Here is a 20111-nt window from a genome sequence, read left to right on the forward strand (position 1 = left end):
AAAAAAATGCATTTTTCAGTTTCTTTATAATCTTTGTCTGTTACATGTATATATTTCTTGCATGTTGATACATAGTTCTCGTATCACACTGCACGAACGGAGTGTGATAAGAAAATGATTCACGAAAACTTAATTTTACTTATCAAAAAAATACCCAAACATGATAAATGACAGAAACTGAGAGGAAAACGGAGATTATCTAAATTCCTTCCAGGCTTTTAATACTGGGCCCGTATGCATCATAAAATTGAGAATGGAAATGGGGAATGTGCCAAAGAGACAACAACCCGACCAAAGAGCTTCTTCAGTTAAAATTCGTGCATGTCCTACGATAAATGACGATACAAAACAAAATCTTGCTTCTTGAAAATTAAGGAGAAATGTTGATGAGAAATTCAAATCTTATTTCCCTTTTCAAACTCTGGTCGTTCGAGGAATTCATTATTGGACAAGAACGAGTTAATTGTAAATAGGGGAATAAATCTTACTTCATACAATTTGAAATTAAATCGTACTTTTTTCACAAAAAGGCTATCGTAATAGGGATAATTAAAAAAAAGATATTTCAGAATTTCACTCGTTCAAGAAATGTATTACTAGACAAGAAGTCTTCAACTTGCCAGTTTATTGTGTCCCTGTTTAGCACATACCTAAATATCATTTGATCCCAAAATTGTCAACAACATTTGATTTGTCGTAGTAAATTCTATTGAGCACAAAACAAATCCAAACCAGATTTGAATTATATGGATATTCATTTTTTGTCTTAAAAAAATATAAAGAAAAATAATAATTCACTTGTTTGACTTTGAAACACGGAGTTAATGCAATGTACTTTAAATTACATTTTGCACAAAACATCAATTTCATCCTAGAAATGAGAAACTCTTTCTTCATAGAAATGTATGAAATAGTTTACACTGGACATTAAACAACGGACAATCAACCAACTAAAATATATCCAAGGGATTATCATTATGCATGTATATGTATATAAATGCCGGATACCATAAAAATATATTGAACAATCAACAAAATATAAGTGCTGTCAAAAGAAAAATAATTGATTATCATTAGGATATCAAATTAATTCGCGTACAAAGTTTATAAATCGATCTATTCAACACACTATATAGATGTATTTAGAAGTCACAGTAAGCATTAAACTAATGCATGGCGAAAAATAAATATACGAGAACAATAGGTACAATGTGCAAATTATATTTAAAAAAATAACATTTAATTTATAACACTTATGACTTTAATTTAAGTATTTTTGATGGGATGTTGAAGTTTCCAGAACATAGAAAATACACAAGAAAACCTCTTATTATACTATCAAAATGTGCTTGTGGTACATTTAACTTTATATAATTGTTTAAGAATTTAGTTTATTCTTACTCATTCGAACATCTGTGTCCCTGGGTCTGAACAAGAAATTGCGAGGACGTTATGCTGATCAGTTTACCTATAAATTGATTTTTCAACAGAATTTTATGTTTATAAAATTTTTAAATTTTAGTTTTTTCTTTGTGAAAACAGAATGGCCCTAAAGCTAAATTTCATCGTCAGATGTATAATGGAAGGCGCTAAACATTTTAGAATATATACCACCTGCGGCTTATTCTCATTTCGCCTTAGCTGTCAAAATAATTATATAAAATTAATCCCAGTTTGCCTTAGTACAAATTTTCAGGTACACAAGAATTAACTAAGGCGAAATGGGAGCTTCTGTAAACAACGTAATTAAGTTATGTTTTGTTTGTATTGCAATTAGTTGATATTTGTTATTTTGATGTCAAATTCTACCATCAAATACTATTTAAAAGAAGATATTTTTTTTTTGATTTTTTGTGTCCCACTTTTAAAATATTTTTTTTTATAGTTGCTCTTCTTTTTCTGAAATTGTATTTTTTTACTCATGTGTTATATTTTGTAAATAAAGTCTTATTAGATATGACAAATTGGATATGGATGTTTCATATTTTAATGAATAAATAAAGACAAATATCAAACTATCATAACAAATATTTTATTTCTGAATCAGCACTGAATTCAAAGCACAATGTTATAAATAATAGCATGAGAATAAGCACTTATACATAAAACATAAGAATTATTTCCATATAGTTCATATTTTGAAAAACAAGGCACTGATGTACACATTTGAATGTTCAAAGTTCATTTAGTTTCCAAGTTTGAGGATGTAAGATGCTGCATCACCATACTGAATATAGTCAGTTGTACCATTGTGTAGGGTTTCCTTCAAATTGGCGAATCTTTCTTCTATTTCTCTATACTTCTTTGCTTTCCCCCTCATCTTGCCACCTGCTGCATACTGTACTTTCTTTACCTCGTTAGATGCTTGCTCTTTCTTGAACACATTGATAATTTCAAATATGTTTGAAACATGGCTGTTCCAACAAATGCATGAATGGTGAAAATGCTGTCAAACATTGGTGGTGCTGTGTAGAAAGTTCCATCACAGTATACAGTGTCTGCAGTGCACAGTTGTCGTAGATTTTCAGCAGTTGTAAATATGAGTAGCTTGTTGATGTCACCATCATCAGCTTGTAGAAATGGTTCTCTACTTGTGGTCTGGCGAAATTTTCTTTATTATATATAATTAACACACTTTAAAAATTTTTTTTATTATTTTATTTATTTTATTAAAATTTCTGTCATATATGTAAATAAATCTGTGGGAATGTATGTTTTCTCTTTCTTTTTAACTTTTTGTGTTGCACAATGTAAAGGATAATTGAATTATTAAGAATTTTTTAATTGCATAAAATTCATACAATTGAAACTTTTCTTAAATAAAGCATAAAAGAAGCAACTTTCCTACTGACTTATGTTTTATTGTAGATTTTTTTTTCTGATTTCACAATTTTTTAAATCATAAAAAGTGTCTTTTTATAAATAAATATTAAAATAATAATCCAAGAGAAAAAAAAATCCCTAATTACATGTTGTTTATATTGTTATAAAAACACAGAGGTTTAATTTGTTTATTTAATTTTTTCATCTAAATTCACATTTCGCCTTAGTACAATTCCCATATCGCCTTAGTATTTATTTTACCTTTTTTACCTGGAATTTCCAGCTAAGGCGAAATGGGAACACACCCCACCTGCTGGTTATTTTTTTACCTGGACACAGATCTTATTACGTAACAAGTACGAATGTAAAACTATCGATATGGTTTAGTCAGTAGAATATACACGGTATCACTGGACTGGGGTTTTTAAGATATTTTGATCTGACAATGTATGTAAATTTATTTGTGCTTTATGTAAAAAAATTCTTTTAAAATGTGTTGACTTGGCGCATATATATATATATATATATATATATTCAAAATCGGAGAACTGATTTCCAATTATAGACCAATCACATTATTATCAGCAGTAGGCAAAGTATTTTAAAAAAAAATGTACTTAAAAACGTATTTAATCACTTAATTAGTTATCATATTTCAAATAGACAAGAAAGCGTTTTTTTTTAAAGCTTATATTTGCCTTTTGAGAATACTAATGCAGGAGTGCACAAGGCTCTGTATTAGGTCCCCTACTGTGATAATTCCTTATTCATGTAAATGACATAGCTTGTAATTTGATAAGTCTAACTCGATTGTGTGCTGATGAAACATCCCTTTCTTATTCAAGTAATAGTCCTTACACGATAGAAGATGTCTTAAATAGCGACTTAGAACAAACCCCAGCATGGTCTAAAGATTGGCTTATTGATTTTAATCCTAACAAGACAAATGCTATGCTATTCTCCTGTAGTTCTTGCTCAGATGATATTAAAATAGAACTTAAAATTAGTTATTAATTTATCCTGACTTGTTTTAAATAAATTATCATCCTGCCTTTTCTTTTTGGCAAGTTGCCCATCCTGCCTTTTTTTCAAAACTCCTGTCATGCCTTTTTCAAATTTCACTCTAGCCTGCCTCCCCCCCCCCCCCCCCCCTTAAAATCAAATCTTAGCTCCCTTGTTTTGAATCAGTTTTCCTCCGACAATAAAGTACAAACTAGCAGTAGTGGCAGTTTGACATTCCTTCATAAAATGAGCTGCGTGTCGACTTACTTTTAGATATGCTTATTGTGATGTATAGTTAAAACTTATAAATTTCATTCTTCTGAAAACGTAGTTTCAAACATTAAAATGTTGTGAAGACTAGTACACTGAGTGTGTCCATGTAGCCGTGAGATATGGGACTACGCATTTTCACGTCAGACAAACTTCTTCGTGCATGTGACTTCATATTCGATTAAGTAATTTGAAAAGGGAATTGAATGCCCATCGATTGATAAGTGGGTACAGTAGATAAAAATAAAATTAGTCCATTCGATCATTCTTAAGCTCATGTATAAACGTATATGTTAATTCATTATTGTGCACTGTTCAATATAGTCAACAGGGAATGCAACTTGCTGAAAGTCACACATGATAGCTGAAATATATCATGAAACAATTACCCTTATGATATTTCATTTGACTTCTCGGGTCTTCATGAAACAAAGAAGTAATTCGTATAAGAAATGTCTAAATTAATAAGTTCTACATTGTATTTAAAAAATCCATCGCAAGAATTTTGTATAATTAGAAATCATCGCCCGCTGTTGGAAGTTCATTTTCGCCATTTTTCGTGCTTGTCATGAGAAGATATTCAGGGGTTTCGATTATTTAACTCATTGAATCAAATTACGAACATATTCCATCTCAACCTGAGAAAGAGTGGCTCATTTACCGCTATTAATGTTTATCGTTTATAAGATGTTGTACGTTCACTGCTAATTATAAACGCAGAGTAAAATTGTAAATGTTTGGTATACAAATTTTATATTATTCATCTTAAAAAAAAATCAGAAGATAATAGGAAATGTCAAAGAATCATGATGTAAATTTAAGGAAAGAAGAAAACCCAACACATTTTTTATTAAAATTGAAAATTCAACTGATTAAAAGTCGTATTGACCTCTACAATTCTATACACATAAAACGAGTACTTATAGTATCTCAAAATGTACAAAAAGAGCTCGTTTTATAAACGCGCACTGGACATAATTGTTATATTTCTATTTAGACTTTCCACATTTCATCAACCGTTTGTGAGCTATTTTTGAAAATTACGAATCCGTGGCTTGATTGCACATTTAACGCAAAATACATTGATTTTTTTTTGTTTTGTTAAGAAAATAAAATACGCAGTTACTTGTGTGTAAAATAATTTAAATGGAAGCTTTCTGAAGGTATTTGATAGGACGTACGCCAATTCATGAGGGCGTGACAAATTGTCACGAATGTCCAGTCAGCTTTTATGTTGTACAAAGTTTGACGTGCGTTGATGTTTGAACAGTGTAAATGACATTGTTTATTGTAAATTTTACGGACGCCATTACGAGTTGGTTGATCGTTATGAATTAATCGTTTCACAGATGATATCGGATATGTTCCTTATGTCGTAACTACAATCCACTTCCCTTTTCACTACGAATGTGACCTACCAAATTAGACTATTTACCAGGTTTGTAATAACATGTGCAACACGACGAGTGCCACATGTGGAGCAGGACCTGCTTACCCTTCCAGGGCACCTGAGATCACACCCAGTTTTTTGAGGGGTTCGTGTTGCTTAGTCTTTAGCTTTCTATGTTGTGCCTTTTGTATTATTATTTGTCTGTTTGTCTTTTTATTTATTAGCCCTGGCGTAGTCATTTTATTTTCGACTTAGGAGTTTGACTGCCCCTCTGTCATAGTATAATGACATTGTCTTTTAACATGAAATAAAATTGAAAATGGAAATGGGGAATGTGTCAAAGAGACAACAACCCGACCATAGAGCAAGCAACAGCCGAAGGCCACCAATGGGTCTCCAATGCAGCGAGCAACTCCCGCACCCGGAGGCGTCCTTCAGCTGGCCCCTAAACAACTAAGTACACTAGTTCAGTGATAGTGGACGTCATACTAACTCCGAATTATACACAAGAAACTAAAATTAAAAATCATACAAGACTAACAAAGGCCATGCAGAGGCTCCTGACTTGGGACAGGCGCAAAATTGCGACGGGGTTAAACATGTTTTTTGAAATCTCAACCCACCCCTATACCTCTAACCAATGTAGAAAAAACAAACGCACAACAATACGCACAGTAAAACTCAGTTTAAGAGAAGTCCGAGTCAGATGTCAGAATAGGAAACAAAAGAAAATAAACAAAATGACAATAATACATAAATAACAACAGACTACTAGCAGTTACTGACAAGCCAGCTCCAGACCTCAATTAAACTGATTGAAAGATTATGTCTTCATCATATGAAAATCAGGCACAATACCTCCTGTTAGGGGTTTAGTATTATACTATCATGAAATATATGAGAAGAACATAACCCGTGTCATGCCAACAACTGGTTTTAGAATAAATGTGTTTAATTCCGATGCAAAGACCCTATAAGTGAATCAATACTAAAGCTAAAATATGCAATCTTTAATGACCTCACAACAGTATCGTACCTATATCCCTTCTTAATAAGGCTATTTACTGTATACTGTTGTGACTGTTATCCTGATTCAAAACTTAATTGATTTTGAAAAAGTACTTTGCAACCGCTGAGAAGACGTTGGGTGTATTTTATATTTGTCATTTCGGAGCCTTTTATATCTTACTATGCTGTATAGATTTTGCTCATTGTTGAAGGCCGTACAGTGACCTTTAATTGGTCATTCTAAGTTATTCAGTCTCTGGTTAAATTCTCTCATTAGACTTTATCCCATCATAGATGATCATGTGTAATTAAAAAAAGACAACTACATTATTGTTTCTCGTATACATATCTATTAAATATAATAATGAAAACTTTAGTAAGATTGAGTACAACAAAAGCTTTGCCTTATTAAATCCTTGTTGATATCTCCTTCAGACTGTCAAACACCGTCACCCTAACTGTTAACGTGGTATTATATGTGATAAATTGCTGTTAACAATAGTAAACTGAGTATTTATTCACAGTACGCAATTCAATTTAAGTTGTGGTGATAGCAATCTTAATATCACTGATACACGTTTGAGACATATGTGCAGTTCTTAAAATTCAGATTTAAACCTTGTTAATATTAAACCCAATCCCGCATGCAGCTATATGGCCATCCTGTTGAGGATGATATTCACTATTATTTTAGTGCCCTTTTCACAACGAAGTAAGAGAAATATTGTTTTTCAAAATTAGAAAGATTTACTATATCCATTGTGCATCTATTGGCTGGTGACGGTGACCTTTCATTTCAGCAAAACAAAGAATTTGTTGACTGTACAATCATATATCAGAAAATACACAAAGATTTCGAACTTTCAATTAAAATTCGGAATTCCTACTTTCCAACTCTTCACTCTAGTCCAGTTTTATATATTACTCTATATTATATTGTCATGTGATTTTTTTTGTTTTTGAGACAAGGCCATATTTTGTCAAAAGAGAAGCACAAATACTCCAAAGCGAATTGCGAGAAGTGGTTTCGTATTTCGTTATAGAAAAAAAATACCAGAAGTTTATGTAAAGTAACGACTCTCGTACGTTGATATCTTTTTAATAAATTGGTGCAATTGGATGCAAAAAATAATGACCATAAAATGTCAGGTTTGCGAGATCAGACAGTAACCCAACAACCAAACAATTGAAAATCTATAGGGATCAATATTTAACATTCGTCAGCAATACGAAATTTTCATAAATAAAACATGATTTATTCGAATACTGTTTAAAAAAAGAAATAAAAATAACTGTTTGGTTGGGTTTTTTTTTGGCAAATTAGTAAAATGACCGTTTGATTTAAAATAGTTTGAAATAGATTAACGAAAACAATTTATTTACATGTGAAAATACTAGACTTTGTGTCGTATGGATGTGATTTAGTGGATTTGTTTACAATTATTTCCCATTATTTCAATAGTTCACAGTTTCAATTGTTTCATTATGCTGTTTGATTAACACATTATAACAAAACTAAAAATATGACGGATGAATTTATAGTTAGCTGTTAAACGTCCAGTGGCAACTATTAGATGTATTATTAGGAGGACATTTAAAATGTTATAATATGAACAAGGATATCTTTTGTTATGGAAACATGTGTATCACGGCACAAGCGATGACCTATAGACACTGTGTATCATATGTATATTTAGGGTGGGGTTGCTCCGAATAAAGGAGGTATATATATATATATATATATATATATATATATAGATACAGGAAAATAAAGCAATCAAATATAAAATAAGAATAGAATATAACGGGCAAAATAAAGAATAGAGGACAATGGTCTTAGAAAATTAAAGAATAGAGGGAAATGGTCTAGTTTTTTGTTGTTTGAAAATACAAAAATGAAACGCTAAATTATAATTTCACTTATGAATTAGAATTTTTCATTTGCCGGACACGCTCTTTTTTGATGATTGTTTAAAGTGCATTTGTAGTAAAAATAATACACAATCGTTTGTACATTGGTAGGGACTTTCTATACTAAAGTTAGTATAGAAAGTCCCTGGAGGCACATAACGGGTAATTGTTTCTATTTGAAATTTCTCGAATAAATTGTTTTTTTCGACTGATTTGATAGATGAATAAAAAATATATCTATAATCTAAAAAAAATGGTTTAATTACGATATATACTTTTATTCAGTCGATGTTAAAATACATGCGATAGAAGAGAATACATAAAAATAATTGAACCTTTTGAACAATAGGTCAACCTTAAGACCCCGAATCAGGGACTTTCTATACTAAGTATAGAAAGTCCCTGCCCGAATATACTTTTGTAAGAACATTGGATTAATTCCGAATTCCATCTAAAATAAATTGTTCATTTAGGTCCAAAAAAAAAATGTTAGTACCTAACTCGAATAATTCAGCGCCCTCTATCCACTAATTTTCTCGGAGTGATCGTAGTGATCGTAATATAACGACTGGATTAGTTAATACCTTAGACTATTTTCAAAAACTGTCTGAATACCCTGCAGACTGTAGTTTACGCGCACATTCACCAATTACGTATTTCCACGGCTAACAAAATTCATAATCGTATCTTTTAATTTGTTTCAATTTATTTCAGTGTTTTTTTTTCAAACTTTTTATGTGAATAATTTTGGATCAACATCGAGTCAGATTAAATTATGATTTACTAAATGATTAATTAAAACTGAAATATGCATCCAATCTAAATTTTACGCCTATTATCACCTACCGGGTATATAAAAAGATTTAACAAAACACAATTCATGTTTTATATTTAAAGAAAAACATGTACGCTAAACGAAACTATGCACGTCAAGAAACGATGTACGCTTAACGATACGATATACGCGAAACGAAACGATATACGCTAAACGATACGGTATACGCTAAACGAAACGATGTATGCAAAACCATACGATGTACGATAAAAGGGCGCTTATGTTATCGTTTATGGTATGGTTTATGGTACATGGTTTCGTTCGTACAACATTCGGTCAGCGTCCGTACAACGTTCGGTCAGCGTTTCGTTTGCATTCGTACACCGTTCGGGAAGCGTACGTACATCGTTCGGGCATCGTCCGTACATGATTCGGGCATCGTTCGTATTGTTAACTTTTACGTTACACGGACTGTATATATTAAAGAACAAGTGCAAAATGTTTGTTATATTGTGATGAAGATATGATACATTTGGTCTGAGACAATCCAGCGACATCTTATTGGAGTTATTGCCCCTGAAATGTTTTATTTTAAGGTAAATTGATTATTACTTCATATTGGTACATGATAAAGCCATAAGATCTTTTGCAAAATGTTGGGTGACATATGACCTTGAAAAATGTCAACCGGAAGTGACCTTGAGTGAATCAGAAGTAGTCATTTTTGCACTTATTTCATGTAGAAGTAAATAGAAACCATATATTTTTTGAATGGTCATACATTAATCTATCATTTGAGACCGGAAGTGATATTTTATAAACCGGAAGTAGCATATTATCTCCCTTTTTACAGGCAAAAGTATATATAAACCATATATTTTTGGAATCAGTGTAAATAAAGCTATCATATCAGACCGAAAGTGACATTTTCTAAACCGGAAGTAGCCAATTATCTCCCTTTTTACAGGGAAAAGTATATATAAACCATATATTTTTGGAATCAGTGTAAATAAAGCTATCATATGAGACCGGAAGTGACATTTTCTAAACCGGATGTTGACAATTATCTCCCTTATTTCAGGCAAAATTCTATAGAAACCATGTTTATTGAATCAGTATGAAGAAACCTATGATTGGACGCCAATAGTAGCTTTGAGTAAACCAGAATTATCTTCTCATCAATTATTTAGAAAATTGATGTGGAAAACCCTTCAATTGTTCTTTGAACAATTGGTTTTTAATTATTATTATTTTTTTTTTTTTTTTTTCTTCCGCCAAATTTTGTTCTTGCGATAAATGTTTGTTTCGCAATATGTCGCTTAGATATTTCTCATATTGTATCGTATAGTTTATGCGCTTTTAAATTTCACCCTGCTAAGCCGAACCATTTTTTTTGTAAGAGTTATCTCCCTATTAACTGTTTATCATCTGTGTGCATCTCCTTCGTAACAAAAAAAGATATCGACAAAATTCTTTTTACAAATTGTTCGTTACATCCTCAGGAATTTTTGGCTAATTTGGATCGAAGCGATTCGATGAAATTTTATAGGAGTTATCTTCCTTTATCAAATAAATTTGTCGTTACGTTTTTGTTACTCATAAACTGTAAGCCGTATAAACCTATAGTCTTTTTATTTAAGGTCCTTGGATCCTAACTTCGAAAATAAGGTCAAGGTCAAAGGTCAAGGTCATGTTCTGAATTTTGTCTTTTGCTTGTTTTTGCATTTTCTCCGATATTTTTAATGTTATATATTAAAGAACAAGTGCAAAATGCTTGTTATATTGTGATGAAGATATGATACATTTGGTCTGAGACAATCCAGCGACATCTTATTGGAGTTATTGCCCCAGAAATGTTTTATTTTTAGGCAAATTGATTATTACTTCAGATTGGTACATGATAAAGCAATACGGTCTTTTAGAAAATGTTAAGTGACATGTGACCTTGAAAAATGTAAACCGGAAGTGACCTTGAGTGAACCGGAAGTAGTTTTTTTTTGCACTTATTTCATGTAGAAGTACATAGAAACCATATATTTTTTGAATGGTCATACATTAATCTATCATTTGAGACCGGAAGTGATATTTTTTAAACCGGAAGTAGCATATTATCTCCCTTTTTACAGGCAAAAGTATATATAAACCATATATTTTTGGAATCAGTGTAAATAAAGCTATCATATCAGACCGAAAGTGACATTTTCTAAACCGGAAGTAGCCAATTATCTCCCTTTTTACAGGCAAAAGTATATATAAACCATATATTTTTGGAATCAGTGTAAATAAAGCTATCATATGAGACCGGAAGTGACATTTTCTAAACCGGATGTTGACAATTATCTCCCTTATTTCAGGCAAAAGTCTATAGAAACCATGTTTATTGAATCAGTATGATGAAACCTATGATTGGACGCCAATAGTAGCTTTGAGTAAACCAGAATTATCTTTTCATCAATTATTTAGAAAATTGTTGTGGAAAGACCTTCAATTGTTCTTTGAACAATTGGTTTTTAATTATAATATATATTTGTAAGATGTGTAAAAGAAATGTTTATAAAACATTTTTGATTAGTATCTGCGTTAAGCATAGGTTTGATGTATAATAAAATATCTTTTTGATGTAACATCTAAATAATTTTCTTGTCCTAATTAAAAATATAAGCTGGTAATATCTAATGAATATTTAAATAACGTCTTAACAAAATATTTTTTCGATTTTATTTAGAAAATATTAGTTGAAGACCCTTTTATAAACATTTTAACATAATATGTCTTCTAGATATTTGTAAGATGTATGACAAAAATATTTGTCAAATGTTTGTTAGTAATATTTGAGTGAAGCAAGTGTTTGATATGGAAAAGAAATATTTTTTAGATATCACATTAACATGAATGACTCCTCATTTTTATAGAAGCGCTTTATTAATTCCAAAGAGGTTATATGAGATAATCTCCTTGATAATTTTAACCTTTGAGGAACATTTCAATCGTGTATCATTATAACTTTTTTCGTTCAACTTTAATTGATGAAACATAATAAACAAATATATACAGAGTGATATTTGATACAACCATTTTGTTAATCAAACACATTCTGATAAGGTTAACCAGATGTTGGACACATTTCAAAGATAGTTGCTATGGTAATTAAGATTATAGAAAATCTAAATGTAATGGGATGGTCATTTTTGAGGTTATTTCCTGTCGTCTATTTGTAACTTCCGAAAGCAGTGAAAACAAAGAAAACTAAAAAGAGAAAATCACAGTTCACAGAGAAAGAAACATGTAAGTTGTAATTTTAAAAAATCGTAATTGATATACGGACTCGACTGAATCTTGTTTTTTTGTCCTCGGCAAAACTTTGGCAAAACAAAATCTGTATTTGAATAGTTTGTAGGAGTAAATATCACAAAAAGTTGAACACGCTACTTCTTTAAATTATATGTATGCAGTGTTATAATTAAACATTAGGATATCATGGAAAAGTGAAAAAGATATATTTTAAACAAGATGAAATGGCATGTATATGTAAAAAAGGGGGGTAAAATGTGAAAAAAATATCATACGGAAAAAGTCTATACAAATTTGCAGACAGATTCGTGTATGAATTACTTGAAGTAGAGTTTCTTTTTAATATACAATTTTACATTCTCATATAAATTTATAGATCTGGTATTTGAGAACTACAGAAGACAAATTAAAGCAGAGTGCAAAAGGAATTTTAATAATCATTGAAAATATTCTGGCTTCAAAATGCATGGAAATGGAGATGGGACAAAATGCATTCTACCATTTGATAGCCCAGAATGAATTACTTTAAGTAAGTAACATAATAGCCATCCTTTATGCTACATCGGATTTGAAATTCGCAGATATATATGCATAAAATGTTTAATATTACTGTCAATGCTAAGTGTCACTTTGATTTAGATTTGACTTTGAATTTTTATTTAGTTAGAACGTTTTTGACATAGTTCTGTTTCCTGAATCTATATCATAATCAAAATAACGGCATACCTGTAATCTAATTATTATAATACAATTTTTTTCATAATGTTTGACTTGATATCGGCTTAAAAGCTTAAATCTCAATTGAGTTTAAACATTTATATATTATTTCTTCTTCAGAAGGCTAACAAGAAGAGGAGGCTCGCAGTAGAAGATACAGACTCTGAATAATTAATAAAATGTTAAAATGCTATTCAGGAAAATTCAATATTCATTGACAGTCGTCCTGTCATATGAATAAGCTTTTCTATCAATGCTTTTGTGTTGGCAGTTTACAATGTCATGCTTTAAAACATGTTTTTAGAGATGTCCACCCTCCCCCTATATACCTCTAGCTAATGTAGAAAAAACAAACGCACAACAGTACGCACAGTAAAACTCAGTATAAGAGAAGTCCGAGTCCGATGTCAAAATAGGAAACAAAAGAAGATAAACAAAATGACAATAATACACAAATAACAACAGACTACTAGCATTGAGAGAAATTAAAGAGATGGCACCAAGTCTGTTTGTATTAATAAAGGGCAACAACATTGTAACCTTTAATCAACGATAGATCAGTTACAATGGACAGAATAAAGCTAAAAATAGATGATAATCACTACCTACAATTTGTATCAGTTCAATATACTACATGTACATGATTTTTTTTTTTACTTTTTTTACTAAATTATGCTGACTCAGCTATATTCCTACAAGTGGATTGAAAATTTGGACTCAAATAATCAAGACGACTTGGATTTTTTTAGAGACAAAGCAGCTGCAGTAGGGACCGCCTTCTCTTTCATTTTGTACTAAAGATGTCCAAGAAGTTTCCAAATGTTTCAAAGCATGAATTCCATTCACCTGTGGCGTCATGGTATTTCACAATCAGTATGTATTTTGAATAAGAATAAAACATTTGAAGTTCTAACCATCATGATACATATTGAGTGTAGCAAAGAATAGAGTACATTTTCGAACGATTTCCTTTTTACCACTAGAAATCTCTGGTAAAATAAAACAATACTAGAATAGTTTATCATATACCATAAGCTTATAACTTGATGACAATTTCTTTCATATAATTAAAAAAAAAGGAGATATAGTATTCACGCTAATAAGACAAAAATCTCTACCATACTTCAAATGACGGGGAAAAAAGGAAACATAGATGACTCCTACCGTCAACTATAAAAGGCCTACTCTTATACAATTCAATTTACGAAACACAAATATCACAGACATCAAACATAGACCAACACTTAGTCTACTTACTAACCCTTGTATTCGATACTAACATTTATTAAGTACTGCAATTATATTGCTGCTTTTCAGAGATGTTAACCATCTCGGACTTTCCCTGAGCCACAAAGCAACTGTTGCCAGAATAGACTCCTTAAGACAAGAATATGATAATAGCTTGGTGAAGTTGAAAAATGAAATTGAGGTTATCCATACATAAGAGGAATGGGGATAAGGGGCGAGAAAGAACACTCGCACAATCTTGCATCGACTAAAGCTGTACACTTCGAAATTCATCGTTAACCTCTTCAACTGTTGTGTCTTTCCAACTTATCAAAAAATTACTAGAAAAGCCTTTCTACAAACATTGGTAATTGATGATCGACAACACGATTTACTATTTGTTAGAATATTTACAAACAGTGAGACAACATTGGATAATAAACATTCATGGGAGATTTAACAGTAAATGTTGAGCGGATGGACTGACTATACAACCTCAAATTAAACTCCTTATATCAATCGAACATAATATAAATATATAACCATTAGACATCTTTTAATTTGAAAAACGAGATAGTTAATTACAATAATTTTAAATATGTACAGTAATAAAAATCTCTAGAATTTATTTGTATTTTATATTTACTTTTGTATTTCATTGATCATACGCAAGTACATTTGTCTATGTACTATTAAAGCTACATCCTGCAGGTGTATTTGGAAAATAAAAAAGATAATGATGAAAACGATGATGCTATTCAGATGGTAGTTGACCTAGATTTAACAATGGATGGAGTTACTTCTATTGTTGATGCACCAGAACCTCCCGCAGGCAAATATATTACGTCTAAATAAAATTGTCCTCTGTTGTACTTCATATGAAATTGACAAGGTTTTGAAAATCTGCATTTTTTAGATAGACTTAAAAATATAAATATAGGAGGGTGTGGTATAATTGACTCATCAGACCGATACTTAGCCGAAATACATCTTACAAAACCACAGAATGAACGTGGCAGAGTACTTATACATTACTACAATAAAAAAGACACTAAGTACAAATCAAAATGTTCTTTCACATACTAACAGACAGTTTAAAGCCAATAACAACTTACATAAAGAAATTCAAGCACCTGAGACTAAAAAATTGAATCGGACCGCAGAAAAATGTGATGTAAACATAAGACAGCAAGCCAACAACAAAGTAAAACTCATAGATTCAGCTATAAAAAAAAGTGTGTACAAATCATGCAAATTCCAACTTTTAAATGGCTATCGTATTTACAGGTTACACTCTCTGCTGGGATAACGTTGCCAAATATACTTCTGCCAGACACTATTCACAGGAGAGTGATAACAAGTTGAACCTATGGGCTCTTGCCTACATGGTTAAGAACCGAATCCCCACTGTTACCTTGCGTGACAAAACAACAATCCAGGCTTCCTGTATACCAGTGGAAAAGTTTATTCCTCCCCCCTCTAACTTCCACTTATTGAAGGAGAGGTTGGAAGTCATCATTAAACGAATAGTTTCTAGATATCTTGACCTCTTCAGAAAACAGAAATCTAAAGCAGATGAACCTTTTATGCACGACAAATATCACGAGAGCACTAACAAAAGTGAAATAGTAAGATTAACGTCTAAAATGAAGTCTCTGGTGTATACAATAGTGTATTTAGACTTTCGTCAAATGCATTTGACGAAAAACCAGTCGTATTCGTATTTATATATAAAACATCGCGTGCGTGAAACTTATGATCATCCGAGGTCAGTTATAAATAATCTTGGTCTGAAATATGTTGTACAAAACAGTTTCATAACACTGAAATCAAAATTAATATTAAGAAAGACTATAACAATATTCCCGTTTGAATGGTTTTACACTAGCAATTTTAGGGCCCTTTATAGCTTGCTGTTCGGTGTGAGCCTAGGCTACGTGTTGAAGACCGTACCTTGACCTATAATGGTTTATTTTCATAAATTGTGACTTGGATGGAGAGTTGTCTCATTGGGACTCATACCACATCTTCCTATATCTATATAAACTTGGTACACAAGACTCATGTTTCCTTTAAAAAAAAAGCTTAGGATACACTTGATGTCGGAATTTGGAAACGTCATTGCACTATGAAATATATTTACAAAATCATTAAATACGAAATGTCCTTTTATTGAAACAATTCCTGTATATTCTGATTAAAATTTCAGGTAACGATAGGAGTGCTTAATGAAAACTCTTCAACAACAGCAGGTGTCATAAGAATTTTAGACAAACTACGTCAAGTTTGTTCCATTGCAACCAGAAATGGAACCCGTTATCAGCTTCGGAGATGCTTTGTCTTGTGAGCGCCACAGTGACGCACACAACATCCGATGTAACGGAGGAAATCCCACTGCCAGACTAGAGGGACTTGAGCCTGGCGTACAAAAATTCCACAAACGAATGTTATTGTTGCAGGTCTCACTTCCGTTTTTTTCCTAATGAAGAGATAAAATAATATTTCTGAGATCATAGTATATATAAACCAATTACAGTTGACCTTTTCAGTACATCATTCTATTATGTCTCACTTATTTTCTCTTCAGCGGCAAATATCTCAATCATATCTCTTTTGTGTGAAATACATTTGCGGTATACCTTTTATGCTTTCACTTTCATACCAAAAAGTAAACACTGTATTATCCTTATTACTATAGTCGTATTGACAAGTATTTCGGTTTAAGAGATAGTTTTTTTTTCAGTGTCACCGAATCTATCACATTTGAAAGACGATAATAATAATACTTTAAAGTTGTTTAACTGGTATTTTCACTTTTTAATTGTATTATTGGATACGATGGATACCTTGATGAATCCGAAGAGTGCTGTGCAAAAGGGGACGCTTTCATATCTCCGCAATGTCTTTAACCATCGCGGTGCTAAAAAAGAAGTCAAAAACTGCTTCAGCCATTCGAACGAGTTTCTCTATTTTGTAACTGAGGCATACCTCTGTTTACACGCAGTTGATATGTTGGGTTTAACTGGCATGAAGGATAAGGAATTTAGAGACGACCCTGAGAATGCCCTTGACAGAATTACAAAAGAAATTCTGTCTCGGTTATGGATTGAACCAGACACAAGCAGTATTACCGTCTCAAACATCAGAAAGGGTTACTGCTTATGTGAAGATGCTACTTTTAAATTAAAAACTAGTATACTAACACAATGCTTAGTGTTGGGACTGTCTCATCTGCAAAAAAAGATAAATAATACGCTGGCTTAATAAACACGAAATAAGTTCAATTGTGTCTTGCAGTACATATAAATTCGTATTTTTGTTTTTGATCATGTCTTGTAATCTGAATTTAGAATAGATAAAATATGATATATTGATAAAAGAGAGGAAACAGATACCAAAGGGACATTCAAACTCATAAGTCGAAAATAAACTTACAACGCCCTGGCTAAAAAAGGAAAAGTCAAACAGACAAACACCGCACAGACCGTACTTTAATCTATAATGGTTTACTTTTACAAATTATGACTTGGATTGAGATTTGTCTCATTGGTACTCATAACACATTTTCTTATATCTATAAACAATAAAACTCAAAAACACAACATAGAACACTTAAAAACAAGTTAAAGGTAAATGATTCAGTATTATTACCAACATAAGTTATGCGGTCGTCCACGCTGTTATGAAAATGATTCTATAAGGATTTTTTAATGTACACTTCTTCGCTTCCAATAAGCAGAAACGTAGCTGTCAGTCTAAATTTCAGATTCCGACGTTCCAAATGAAGATGAACCTATGGTCGGTTGTGAGAACAGTGAATGTAAACGAGGCGAATGGTTTCACTTGTCCTGTGTAAACTTGCCCGAACTGCCGGCTGATGGTAATTCACGTTAGATTGAGTGTATAGCATTGTAGAATTTGCAAGAGATCTTTTTCTATATTGTCTTGGTCTAAATTTTCTGTACAATTGAGTTTCTTGAAAAACTGCTTTTTTCCTTCATCAACTCGTCTACTTTATTTCAATAGTTTGGAATTGGACATTTTTTAATAATATCTCTAGTTGTAACGTTTCTATCTACCACTAATTTCTTTGCTTATATGAGTTGGTTCTCAATTGTAAGTTATATGTTTCTTATAGATGAAGTTTGGTATTGTTCTAACGTTTGCAGACATGAATCTACCAGGTCGGTCGGTATTGACCATGAATATGAATATGTTAAATCGATAGCGTGGGACGGCTTGAACCAGATGGTTAGGCATGACGCAATCAGGCAAAATGACGGACCAGCTATGATAAGTTTTTGGCGCCATGACATGCTGCAATATCACCAACACCATCATCCCAAATACCTTATTCTTGGCCACAAACTTCTTGCTAGTATGTAATTCTATATATTTATATATCGTATAAGGTCAATTTTTGTTTATGATAAGCAACTATTAAAAGTAAAAGCACCAGCTTATTCAATAAACAAATCACCTAAATCAAGAAACACCTTTGTTGTCCAGTTGCATTTGTGTCTATGTGTAAGTAATACTGTATACGGCACACACACCTAAAATGTAATAAAACAGCAGCTTAATTGACTTTGTGAATTGCCGGCTTTAAAAATCTTGGTCATGGAGTAGTCTAGGTATAACAATCTTTATTAATTTGACATCTTGAAAAAAGTTTGCTTACGACGGACAGCAATAGATAAGACATTAGCTCGTTTATTACTCATTATATAGGCCCCCGTTATGATACTGATCAATTGAAAGTAAGTTTCCGAAGAAGACAAAAACAGAAGTAAACAAAAAATGAGAACGAAGAAAAGAAAAATAACACAACTAAAACAAAAAGCAAAATAAACAAACAATAATAGCAAACCAAACAAGCACTTCTACTTTTTTTCACAATTCATTGGCATCAATGGTTGGTTGCCAGAGAAACAACAAAACGACCTTATATGGAATAGGACGGTCAATTACAGAGGAGTTGCAGGACACAACCTAGAAATGGATCTCATGAATGAGTTTTTGAACCGAGAATTTAAAGTGCATACAATGTTTTATTATACATTTATATACACAGAAACACAAACCAAATCAATATTTCATAAAAATGGTTATCAAGTTGATACACTTTAAAAATAGTGCTTAACTCACAACTATCGGCCAAGGTGGTCAAAATTTGGTCGTACTAATGGTTATACAAAATGAATTATGTTTAACGGTATTTAAAGTAAAAAGAAAGAAATTATATTATTGTTATACAGATGCAACGGGTAAATAAGCATAGTGTAAAATTCATGAAAAGGTTAATATAAATGTCATAAAAGGCAGATACAGTTTTGAAAAGTATGTAACACATGCAAGCAACGTACACAAAATGGTGTCTGTATTTAAATTAGGAACGTGATTTTTTTCCCAACAAGTTGTTTTTGCCAATGAGTTTTAACTTCAACTTTGACACTACCAAAGAGTTAGAACATCTGTTAGATAGTTTACTTATTAGTATACAATAAGGTCTCTTAAATTGTTATTGGAATATGAATATCTGTACCAAAATATCTCGTATAAAAACAAAGGGAAACATATTCTGTACTTTAATTAGAAATTAATGTCAGCTTGACAGTGACTTCATATGATTTGAGAAGTTTATTCTGTAAATCTTAATATTCTTCATTTACAGATCGTATAGGTTCATCTGCTAAT

General features: G+C 31.7%; 1 long non-coding RNA gene and 1 pseudogene across 2 annotated transcripts; both read left to right on the forward strand.

Moving 5' to 3' along the window:
• Nucleotides 1-12410: 12410 nt before the first annotated feature.
• On the forward strand, nt 12411-13380 carry LOC127710872 (uncharacterized). Of its 2 annotated transcripts, XR_007986373.1 has the most exons (3): nt 12411-12464; nt 12847-12999; nt 13308-13380. It is a non-coding gene; the product is annotated as an uncharacterized LOC127710872 (long non-coding RNA). The 2 variants fall into 2 exon arrangements; XR_007986372.1 differs by lacking the exon at nt 12411-12464 and having other exon boundaries at nt 12703-12999.
• Nucleotides 13381-16060: 2680 nt separating this feature from the next.
• LOC127712902 (uncharacterized) lies at nt 16061-18800 on the forward strand (annotated as a pseudogene).
• Nucleotides 18801-20111: the final 1311 nt, after the last annotated feature.

Source organism: Mytilus californianus, unplaced genomic scaffold, assembly GCF_021869535.1.
Source record: "Mytilus californianus isolate M0D057914Y unplaced genomic scaffold, xbMytCali1.0.p SCAF_8, whole genome shotgun sequence".
Classification (NCBI taxonomy): Eukaryota; Metazoa; Mollusca; class Bivalvia; order Mytilida; family Mytilidae; genus Mytilus; species Mytilus californianus.